Source organism: Cyanistes caeruleus, chromosome 1 (assembly GCF_971803275.1).
Source record: "Cyanistes caeruleus chromosome 1, bCyaCae1.hap1.1, whole genome shotgun sequence".
In the NCBI taxonomy this organism is placed as follows: Eukaryota; Metazoa; Chordata; class Aves; order Passeriformes; family Paridae; genus Cyanistes; species Cyanistes caeruleus.
In genome coordinates, this window is record NC_141701.1 from 37,135,285 (window position 1) to 37,147,719 (window position 12,435).

A 12,435-nucleotide genomic window follows, 5' to 3' on the forward strand; every position below is an offset into this window, starting at 1 on the left:
CTCTGCTCCTCCAGCAGAAGCTGTGGGCTTTCACTGCCTCTGAAAATCCGGTTTCTGCTCTTGGTCTCCTGGCATCGGTCCCACAGCAGGGTCACAGTGAGAGCAGATTATACCCACCACATGACAGGAGTCAATTCCTACTGACTCCAGGTAGCCGGCGCTGCCACCGTTTCAATCAGTGCACTGGTAATTAAAAATTGGTCAAGATCCAGCCACTTCCACCTGATACATTGGGCAACAGCGTCTGGATGAGATGGACGAAGGGGTGCTGAGGCACAGATGGCTTTTCACAGGTCCCACACAGCCTCCACAGGGAGCTGGAGCCCTGTGGAGGCTGTGCACAGCTCAGCCCGTCTCTTCCAGCAGCCTGCAGGGCAGGAATGAACCCAAAAAAATGCACACTGGGGACCGCACCACAGTGGGACACAGCATGGACAAGAGCAGAGCAGGACACAAGCAGGCACGTAGGCAGCAGCAGAAAGTCATGGGGCTGAATTTGGCCATCCTTCAGTTGATACAGACCACAGGAAGTACAGATTTATCTCATAGTAACTCCCTGCACTTTTCAGTACAACAGTAAACATGTATTTATACAAAGACATCAGCATGAGACTTTTCTCTGATAGCACTTATAGTCTGCTACAGCTGAGGAATACAGAGCATAAAGTTAAACCCTCAGAAACATCATTAGCAAGCCATAGTGTCTGGCCTCTCAGCATACCCCTGACTGGTCCAGTTATCCCTTACAGAAAGAGGTACAAAACTAGAACAGGGAGCCACTGCTGCCCAGACCCCATACAGCCACTTCCAGCCTGTCAAAAACCACGGCTCAGTCACAGCATATTGAGATAAACCTGGTGCTCCAGCTTTGAGCCTTTGATCTTCAGCTGGTTTGCAAAGAGAGAAAGAAGAAAAAAGTTAATCACAAACAGCTGATGGAGAAGTGGCTGGTCAGATAGAAAAATGGCAGATTCCCCTGCAACCATGTACCTCCCAGAACTGGAGTTTTCACCAGAAAGAAGTTGCCTCCCCATTTCAGCAAATGGCTGCATGACAAGTATTTCCAGAGAGAAGAGCAGATTAAACTAGTTTTCCATTTAACTTGAGCATTGTCTCATTAGGGACACCAAGGAACGATATTCCTTGATAGGAGCTCACAGCTCTACTGGGTGTTCATGACACGTGCTGCGTGATTTTTCCAACTAAGCTGCAATTTCAGTCTCTACCCTGAGGGACACACCCAGAGAAGTTAAAAGGGATACTGAAAGGTCTCTAAGTGCCGAATGTCTGTGCTTTCCCTGGATCTCATCCCCTTTTTGCATGGGATCCTACACCCCTGGGTAGACACAGCAGCCTGGTCCTCGTTGCTCCTTCCATTAGTGCTTGGCTCAGCCAGCCTGGCCAAACCTGTGCTGGGTGGCATCCCAGTGCTGTCTTCTTTACCATGAAACCATTCACCAGTGCCTGTGCCAGGGCCTCTTCTCCATTATATCCTTTAGGGGAAATGGTGGCAATTGGAGCTTAGTGGCCTTACAAGAAAAGTGAGGGTCGCCATCATTCCCAGCACGGTGCCCAGATGTCAGCATTGGCTGTTCTGCTGCCCCAGAAGATGCCAGGCTGGTTGCACAGGACACTCACCAAGGAGGTTTTGGTACCACTACCTTCATTTCTCACCAGACCACTCAGTCAGTACTGGAGGCTGAGGCTACCATGGAGGAGAGGGGGAAAAGCTGGTCTCTGCTCACTCCAGAGCTCACTCAAAATCCTGTAACGAGGAGAAAACCTGGACTTTGCACCAGGCTCAGGCCTTTCCCAGCTTGCCGCTGACATAGGCAGCACTGGGTGAAACAAAGAGGGAGCAGCTGCGGGAAGATTTCCAGAGAATAAATATTTCTATTATTTCCCAGCCTGACTGGAAGCATTCATGGGCTGTGAGGAGATGGTTACTCCCATCACTGCCTCACTTATCTCAGCCGCTCTAGGTGGTGGTTGCAGCAAATGGCACGCTCGCAAGATAACAGCGGCTTTAAAGGCTGCTGCCTCGCAGGGAAAGGGAGATGCTGACTCAGCTGCTGGAAAAATCAAGCAAAACATGGAAAAGGCACAAAAGTTTGTTCACAGCCTGAAGAGGAGAAAATAAGGGAGGGATTCTGAGAATAGGAAGACGCTGAATTCAGGGTGCATCCGCTGGCGAGGAGGGGGGGGAGGCCGGGCCAGCCAACAATGGAGCAAAACAAAACAACACAAAGGCAGGAAATGCAGAAGTTCAGGTTCACACCAAAGTTCAGGTTCACACAGTGTAGCTGGGGCAGCTGCCCTCTGCACAGCACAAGTACGGCACCTCCTGTGGCCGCTGCACCCCACAACATGACTGTGCCCACCTGGGGTTTTGGGGGCTCTGTCCCCACACAATTTGGTGGTGGTGCTTCTGTTTTCATTCTACATAAACATGTAACACCTAGTAAGAGGGCTGTGGAACTAAGCTGGTGCTGTGAATGGCACAGCTTACCAAGTACCTACACAAAGATGGTTTCACAGGACACTGGAGAAGCAGAGCATTTAATTCAAAGACAAAAATGATTAAAACGTCAAAACAGTGGATGTCCCCTGTGACTTCTGCTTCCTGAAGATTTGTTAACTCACTAGACAAGTTTTGCAGTCCAGCTACCTTAGCTTTGATTAAATAACCAGACTAGTGTAAAAGGTGAAATCTACAGTACTGTGCATATTCAATGCTCATATTTCTATAAGCATTTAGGGAGGTAACAATAAGTGCCAAAGCAGGGGCATATCAGCAGTTAATTTTCACTCACTACTAATTGTGTTGTTTGCTATAATGTTCATAGCAAATAATATTTAAAGAGGCCTCTTAACCAGAGAGTCTTCACATTTTTATTTCCATTGCAGAAACCAGCATCTCTGGATGCAAGGCAGCAGAGAAATGGCTGAGGGCATAAGGGACAAAACCACATGAAGCTCAACTTGGTTAGCAGGTGTAGTTAGAATCAAAGATAAAATGGTTGGTGTAGACTTCCAAACAAAACATATATGGGAACTGAACTCATCTGTGTGGCTGAGGGCTGAGCTTTGAACAGCTGCCCTTGGCCCTTCAACACAGTGGCAGTGGTTCCCAGGGCCACGCTTTGTGAAACCTCTCCATCAGCAGAGAGGAAAGGACGCTGGATGCCCTCAGCCCACAGGGAACCGCTCTTGCAGAGTGGCATCACCCTCGCTGCCAGAGAGGTGGCTTACAGCTCCCAGAGACTGAGCAGGGAAGGGCTGGTTTCCATCCCGGGGCTTCTCTCTGTCCTTTCGGAGATGCTGCTGCCAGTTTTTGGGGCCGCATGCAGCTCGCAGCTGAGCCCCCCCGCCCCGCTTTGCTGCTGCCAGAGCAGCTGAGCTCATTAACATGGAAAGGAAACGAAACTGCAGCTCCCGCTCTGCTTCGGCTGCAAACCAGGGGACCACAGAGCCACGCCGGAGACACACACAGATCCTTGTGCATCTCAGACCCCCGCGGAGAAGCAGGAAGCTGTAACCTTTTCTGATGGGGCGGCACCATTTGACGAAGAGACCCTGGCAAGGGAGAGATGCTTCGCTCCCTTTTGGCGTCCGGGCTGGGCTGGGGGAGGGAGGGGAGAGCCCTGCGGAGGGGACGCTCTCACGGGAGCCGAGCAGCCAAAGTCCTCTGGGCAGCTGGGGGCTTATCCAGGGCCTGGAAATCTCCACATGTATTTATGGCACTATATAAAAGTTTAAAAAGAAGGAAGAGGCTTCTGTTCTGTAAGGAAAGGAAGTGGTGGGGAAAGGAGTAGAGACAGGCTTAATTTGTGCAGTAGCCTGGAAAGAGTCCATAGGGAGTTTAAAAAGCAATTGTATTTTGGATCCTGAAATTAAGCAGCAAGCCGCTCGCTGTTTGGCTGAGGGTGAAGTGGTCAAATGTCATGACATGTGAGGGAAAACAGCAGCTTTCCATCCCCTCTGGGAGTGCTGGAGCGAGGGGTTTGGATGGGGAGGGAGGGTTACTGCACCAGAGGAATAGAAAAAAAACCAAAAAAAACCCCCAAAACCCCAAACCAAACAAAAAAAACCCAACAACCAAAAAAAAAAAGCGGACAGGAAAGCATGGACGGAAATTTCAGCAGAAGGCCCAAGCCTGCCGCAGCAGCCACACACACAGAGGCTATAGTGTGGCTGGAGAAAGGAAGAGGATGCATGGGCCAGAGGGGGAGGGGTGAGGGGGAAGGAGGGCTGGGGATTATAAACCACTGTCAGCTTAATTTCATTTCCCAGGAAAATAAAAAAAAACTCTTTGTGGGCACACAGATGAGAACAAGGAGGTGAGATTCAGCCAAGATGGGTTTGTTAAGAACATATTGCATCAAATCAAATTAATTTCCTTGTGTGGAAAAGTAATAGGCTTTGTGGGTATTCTTGAAGTTAGCAAGGCTTTTGACAGAGTCTTCCAAACATCCTCCTAAGCAAATTGGGGAAGCATGCTCTAATTCAAACTCCTGCAAGATGACAAAATCAAATTAGAAACTGTATGAAAGAATTTAGTTTCTAGTTAAAAGCAGATTCTTTGAGGTCTCTCCCAGGACCTGGTACAAACAGCACTCAGCAAGAAACAGAAATTATGCTTTTGTGGAGATGTTTAAAATATTTTGAACAGCAATGTTAATGTTTGAAAAAGGTCTTCATTCAAAATAATGCAGTGGAGGGGCATCAATGCAACCTGGAGAGAAGCAGAGCAAGGGGTCAGGCAGAAATAAGACACGGAGGAGGAGTGAGCAGCCAGGGGACCACTGAGAGGACATGCTGGGAAACAGGATCACAGGCTGAACACAAAATGACAGGACATCATGGTAAAAGAGGAGAGCTGGTGGTGTGAGAGGTGTGAATGGGAAGAGCTGAAGCCCCACATGAAGCATCCGGGCTGCATGAACTGTCCTAGCCCAAACAGGGGGCTGGTGCCAGGATGTGCCTTAAGACTGACTAAGGGAAGGGACAGGACTGACAGTCTGGAAGGGAAAACCTGTAGACAGAGACTGGGCCAACCATGGATCATTCTGAAGACAAAAGACTGAGGGGAAACACAGCTGATTTCCAAGCTAGAAAATGCTGTTGCCAAGGAAAAGGGATTGTTTGGTTCTCCATGTTCACAGAGAAGCAACACAAAAAGCAAAAACTACAACAAGGAGAATAAGGTAAAATGCAAGGGAAGCACAGCATGGTTTTTGGGATCTCTGTCTCTCAAGGTCTTTGAGAACAGGTTAAGTCAATAGGAACAGAAAAGCATGAAGGGTGGTTGGCCCTCTTTTAGGACACTGGGTTGGTTAAACCTCCAAAGGCCCCTGCCAGGCCAATGAGAGGCCTATACACTTTGACAGAGTAGTGAAACAAAATGGTTGAGCACAAGCCCTTCAATAATAACTCCAGGTATGCAGTCTGAAACTGGACAATAGGACAGTTTGGGTTGTTTTGTTTAGGACCTGGATGCTGTAAGACCAGAATCTATAGTCAGGATTAGTTTTACTACTGCCTTCAATATGGCTGAATTTTCACCCTGGGATTCCAGCTCCCTCCACCATCTCCTGCAACTCTCAATAAAATGTTTGTATCACCCATTTTTATTGGGTTTTTCTCTATTCCCTGGTCAGTTGCTCTGTGAAATGCCTAAGAGAGCCTGTCCTTTTAGAGTCACACACAAACATGTACGGGTGCAAACAGCTTCTCCCGTACCCATAGGCACTACTGCCTACACCCAGGTCAACATATCTTATTATCTTCATGTTTTGCTTTGCTGACATTTATGAATGCCACTGCTTAGTTAAAGAAAATTTTATTGGGCTAAGGAAGCATGATATGGTGACGTTCATTACTGATATAACTTCTCCTTTCATTCATCATAGCCATAATTAATTTTCTAGCATGGATATAGGCTGAGATTTAAAGCCATGCTTGTGAAATGAATTAGCCCCTTTTCTCATCTTATTTGGAGTTCCCTATTGTGAATATACTCCAAGTGTAATAGAGAGGCAATTTATGAGAATGAAATCTCATCTGTGTCCTATTCCTTGCCCTCTCTCTGGTGATTTTATTATGCCGGGGCGCCTCTTGCCATTTGTTTAGAGGCCGGGCTGCATTTGTTATTATAAGTTCAACAGGTTGTTTAGCATACATTAATGCACAGCGGGGAGCAGAGACAGACCTTGGATGCATGACATCAAACAGCCAAAGCATGCAGTTGGGATCTGGGGGTGAGGGGTGTTGCTGCATGTAACATTCAGCACCAAGGAAATCCTTAGTGAAGGCCCACGGCAGTCCAAAACTCAAATCCCACTAAGCCACAGATCAGTCCTGGAGGAAGAGGTGGACACAGCAACTTGTGGGCATGAAGCTTGATCTGACCCTGGTACCAGCACACCTCCTGTCACACCCAGTCAGGTACGTTAACACAGCTGAAAATGCAAAGATGGGATGGATCAACTGTTTTCATCCAAAGAGAAGTCTGCTATTAGTACATCTGGTAAGATTGAAAGACATCTCTCTGAAATGAATTAGCCCCATTCCTCATCTCATTTGGAGTTCCCTCTTGTGAATATAATCACAGCAGTGTGTGGAGAAAGCTGCCGGCTTCCTGGGGATGAGCATTCAGCTTCAAGGGAGCTCAGGAAAGCTGAATGGAAGAAGCAAAGGTATTTGCAAAGCAGTGCACTGCAGTGAAATTCTCTGAGGCCCTGCTCAGGGACTCTGGTGTTTGCAAGCAGCTACAGCTCCCCAGGCCTCAGCAGAAGATCTCATACCTTTGGCTTGAGTCAGAACGTTCCAGTTCCCTTGGTAAACCAAGGGGTAACTATTCAGCAACTTTAAAAAGGCCTGTGGCATTGAATGGTGACTTCAAGCCTTGAAACAGAAAAAAACATCTTGCATAGAAGTGCAAATCCTGGCAATCACGGTTACAAGGGTCCTCTTGCAGGAGGACATGTGGATGCCCCTGCCAGTGGCTGGAGATGCTTCACAGGGCGATGTTTTGTGACTGCCATGCTGAACTGAAAATAAAAATTAGCCTTGGTAACTTTTCACATGTTTTTTACCTTTGGAAAGTGGCTGCATTTGATTTTCCAGAGAATTGGCATGTAGCTGATTAAAACTGCACGTATTATCCTAACATCATATCCTCACTACTGAACTTCTAACCTGACATAAATACATTGCATACTATAACCTGTTTCTCTTGATTATTAACCTTGAACATGGCAACCTATAAATCATCAGTGAAACAGCTGGTGCTCAGCATTGCCCCAAAGGTGTATGATTACGATCATTTTATATATATCTTGCTATGCAGACATGAAAAATTCATTGAGGAGCTTGGTATTGTAAGACTTATTGTAATGAATTTTCTTTAAAACATAGATCATACTTAAAATAGGTGTCTGCTCATTATAATGTAGCCATTTATATCTTCTTGAATTACTTGTGTGTAGCTTGGCTGATTTCTAAAATTTAAATGTAATCCCTAAACAAATTCAGAGTGGTCAGTTTGCCTGTACTTCAGGATGACAATTTCACTTTTAGTTTTATGCCTTTATTTCTGTGAGGGTAAGGACTCACACCTGCAAAAATATTGAGAGGATTACAGATATTTTTCCCTGCAATACCTGGTGTTACATCCATCACTACTGGGATTTCAGTAGCTGCTGCTGGCATTTTAGCTGTGGGGACAGTAGTGGTAGATTCACCTGAGGTTTGGTGCCAGCAAGCACATGAATAGTACAATTGGAAGGTAGTAACTAAGAACTAAGGGGAATAAACATAACATAAAATAGGATATAAAGCCAGAACCTCAAAATAAACTTAAAAGCCACAAAATCTGATGGCCAGGACCTCAAGGAACATGAGGAGGTAGCGGGTCATCTGGTGACATTTTGGTTTTCAGGATGGCATCCTCACCTTTTCCATCCTCCCAAGAGCCATGTGCATAAACACAGCCTGTGTCAGCCAAAAATGTGCTCAGTGATTTAAAGCTACCCAGCACCCATCTAGTAAGCACTGAGAAGCCTGTGCCACATGTTCCCATCCTACACACATTTTACAGAGAGGCTCTAACTGTTCATGTCTAAACTTGAGTGGTTGTTGGCAGGTGATGGGAATCATGAGAGAGGCCCTGCATTTTACCACTGATTCATACCATCAATTTATCATCTTGCAGATGAAACCATTCTTTTCCACGAGGTTATGAGAGGATTTTGTCACCTCTGGCTCCCCTCCCTCCAGCAGCTGCTCTGCCAGAAACCCTGCCTAAGATGGGATGGTGTGAGAGCCGCTTTGTGCCAGCCCTTCCCATGCATTTTGCTCAAGATAAGTGTCAATTAGGGAGACTCTCCCTGCCCTTGCTGTAGCCTCTGCTAACAAAGTTCATCAATACCTGCAGAGGTCCACCAAGGACTGCTGTACTACGTCAGCCTCAGACCCCTTCAGTCTTCACCTTGCACCCCAGGGGCATCACTGCCACCTTGAACCTGTCAGAGAAACCACAGTATTCCCACAGAAATATCTACATTCCTCCCTGAACTCCTGGTTCTGATTTTGCCTGTGACAATTTTTGTTTGCTGTAAGCAGCAGACACAAAGACATTTGCGTGCAACCTTATTGCACATTGGTCATCAAAGAGATCTGTGCAGATTTAATTTTCTTTTGCCTGCTCACAAGATATCCTCCCTTACCTCTCAGAAAGAGTGAAGACAAGCATAAAAACCAGCTTCACAATTGCTTGCAGATTATTTCTGTAGTGCAAACAGTAAATGCTCAGCAAGAAAACCTGATACCGCTGCACGCAAATGTTGCTTGGGTCACCAGAGGCATGAGGCCTAAGAAGAGATCTAAAAAGCCACCTCTCCATGAGGAATAAGCACATGGCAGAGAAGTATAATTTGTTCCAATTTAGTTAAGATTCTCTTGGCACCTGAACTCACAACTGCTTTAGAAACACTTCATTAAATGGTGTGCAAGGAAGCCCACTCATCCTTTAACTTGTATACAGAGAAATCCACTGATAGAAACAGTTTTGCAAATCCCATTCCAAATCCAGGTTAAAAGCAGCCACCTCTGAAATGCTTGTGGTGAAATGCTGCGCACATTGGAGTGCTGTTACTGTATGATGTGATCCCTACTAGCCATCAGCAGCAGAGAAGCCAATCCAAAATCATTAGAGGCTGTTACATAGAAAGGGTGCCAAGAAGAGCTGACAAACATGAGGTATTTAGCAGCATGTACTGAAAACAGACTGAAAGATATTTTGGAGCTTGCTCTCACGGTTTCTAGAAAATTGCTGTTTTCCTTTGGATTAAATATAAGTATACAGTAGGCAAGAAATTATGGCAGTTCTTCTCATGGCAAGGGAAACTAATAGGGCAATGAAAAGCTTGCTCAATTCAAACACTGAGTGTTAAAGCCAGCAGAGACATTTTTCTTTTCCTGAATTCTCCTTTTCAATGCAGATGTATAGAGCCAATGACAGGTGTGCCTTGGTGGAAACTGGTACTTGGAAAGCTAGACTTTAGCTTTTTAAAAACTACAGATTTCTGCTAGAAGACCAGTGGACACTGGTCATCATCTAACCACTTCTTGCTATCTGATAGAAAGTGGACAAGGATGGAAAACGCAGGAATATTATCTTCTTTGTGCCTGTCCCTGATGTATTCACAAGCTCCCTTACTGAGGCAGCAAAGCCAAGGAAGCACTAAGGGAGGGCTTTTCAGCACACCTGCATGACTAGGGAAAAAGAAGCTGTTAGCTTAGAATATTCTAACGCTTTAGCAATCTACCTACGTCTTAATTTCAGATCTACCCCACCAGACAGGAGAACACAAAGCTGTAATGAAGCAAATCTTGCCTCTTAAAACCAGTGACCGAACTTGCAACTTTACTAACCGTATTAGTCAGATGAAGCGGCTGCACCGCCATATCTAGGGATGACCAAAGGAATATTAAAGAAACATGAATTGTGACCATCCTGAAGAAGTCAGTATACTGATTTATGTTCCCATTTCTGTGATGTACTATGCAGTCAGAACAAAAAGCAGCCCCAAGGTCAAGTGGCAGCAAGTGGTGCAGCGAAAGAAATAGCCATGGCCCTGCCTTGACAGAGGGAACTCAATGGGGCAATGAGAAGCAAGACCCATAGCTTGGCACGCAGTTTTCCATGGAAGTGGGAGATAAAAGAGAGAAGGTGGCAGATTTGGTACCTCACAGCCGGGCAGCAGGTTTGCCATGGTACAGTGGCAGCCGTTGATTGAGGTGGGCTGTACTACGACAGCCCAAGATGTAATGAAGATTGTCATGTTCAAGCATGAGCTGGAGTTCTACTCAGGCAGTCCTAATCAGGGTGGTTTGAGTGCTGCATGATTGTTGCTAACATTAGCCTCACAACATCTCTGTGAAGAAGGCAAGTGTCATTCTCCATTCGGAAGATTGGAAACTGCAATTAAAGCAACCGCCTCAGGGAAGCAGACAGAATTAGAAATTGAATCTGGAGTCCTGGTCTGCTGATTCGCCCACGGCTTCACCTTTCAAACTTGGGAGAGGGCAAGGTAAAACAGTCAGAGAGCACCTTTTACCTGTGGCCCGAGAGACGCTCCCTCAGACTCCAGCGATAGCTCCAGCCTAATCAAACAGGCACAAAAGAGCAAACGCTGCTTGCAAAACAAAGCGCATACCCCACTGGTCACTAGAGTGCTACAAGCTGGAATCAATGCGATGATTGTGACAGCTGAGAACAAATTCAGCTATGTTTGACAACTTCCAGAAAATATTGGCAGAGGACAGGGAGTCTGCACTGCCCAGCAGCACCTTTGTGAATTGATTAGCCATATAGCAGATGGCAAGCCTGCTGCAGACTGAGACAGCAGAAGATGGCCAGTCTGGTTGAGAAGAACTTGAAGACGACTGGGAAGAAAAAGCATGTCCTTACAGTGACAGCCCAAAATGATATTTCAGAAATGTCACACGCACGGCAGATGAGGAACAGGACTGATTTTTAACATTTTCTTCAGCTATTTATTACTAGCACCTGTCTGGCTCATAAAGCAAAATTATACAGTTTAGTTTAAACCCTTCACTTTCACCTCTTTCCTTACAAAAAATCCTTAATATTAAAAAAATACTCTTTTTTTTTTTTTTTTTTTTTTTTTAAATACTCTTCTAGAATCAACTTATATGTTTGAGAGAACTTCAACGCTTTCTCTGAAAGCAAGCATGCCTTGAAAGTTTCATTTTAGGAAAATATATTCTGGACAAAGAGCAAAGACTTTGCTCTCCTCCTCCTGCCACATATTTTTGGGAGGGGTTTGGCACATGTTTGGGGAAAATTCATATTTTTTAATGGTTTTAGGAAATGCCTTAGGCTATTCAGAGGCTGCACAGCTGCTCATCAGTAGCCAGCCATGGCTGAAAGAGCAGAAACTATGGTTCAGAAAAATATGCCATCTTTGTCTGGTGCAGAACAATGCTGCTGCAGTGAAATACAATGGCCGTCTCTTATTTTCTACTAGCCCTTAGAATGGGGGGGAGGAAAGACAAGGAAAAAAAAAAAAAAAAGGAAGGATCACGGAGTTTCCTTGCAGGGCCTCTGAGCAGAGGGAGGGAACATCAGCGCTGCACTCACAGATATGCAAATCTTTCCCCAGGCCCAACAATAGCAGAAACCCTGTGGGAGGAGGAGACCGATGGCACTGCTGCTCCCAACTCCTTTGCCTGCAAAGCCCACAGATTCCCAGCACTTCCCGAGAACTGGAAGGCCAATGCATCATCCAAGAGAAGAGAGCTGTGAAAGCTGTGGTATCAGAGTTGACTGCTCTTTGCCCGTGGAGCACCATCACTGGACATTTTAAGGTTTACAGTTTGCCTGCCATTCAGTTCATGGGTGCAACAGCCCAGATGATTGATGAATTCATGGTTAATGTCTCCATATTGCCCCTCTGGTTAATAAGGACCACATATTAAAAGAAGAAAAGACTTTCTGTGACAAGACCCCAGTTAACAGTACATCAACATACTCCAAGCAAACTTTCTAAATGGAGGATGGATTTTTGTTTCTAATGTAACTACAATTACCAGGATTTAATGAAGTCTCTGACTTCCAGCTATCACTAATATCTAAATTTCTTAAGCAAAGACTGAGGGAGGACAAGTAACGGATTGGAAACTACCTGCTCTAAGCTACTGCAACAGAAATACCTCAAATGATTAAGTTTGGATGGTTTTATCAGTGCTGACAGCAATCCATAGGAGCTGGAAAAACAAAAAACATCCAGTGACATGGATTTATCCCCTTCTATAAAATATGTATCCTGCACTGTAGTTCCTTATACTATTAAGTGTTTGCTCTTCTGCATCAAATCTATTCCTTAAAACTGCATGCAGACTGAGCTG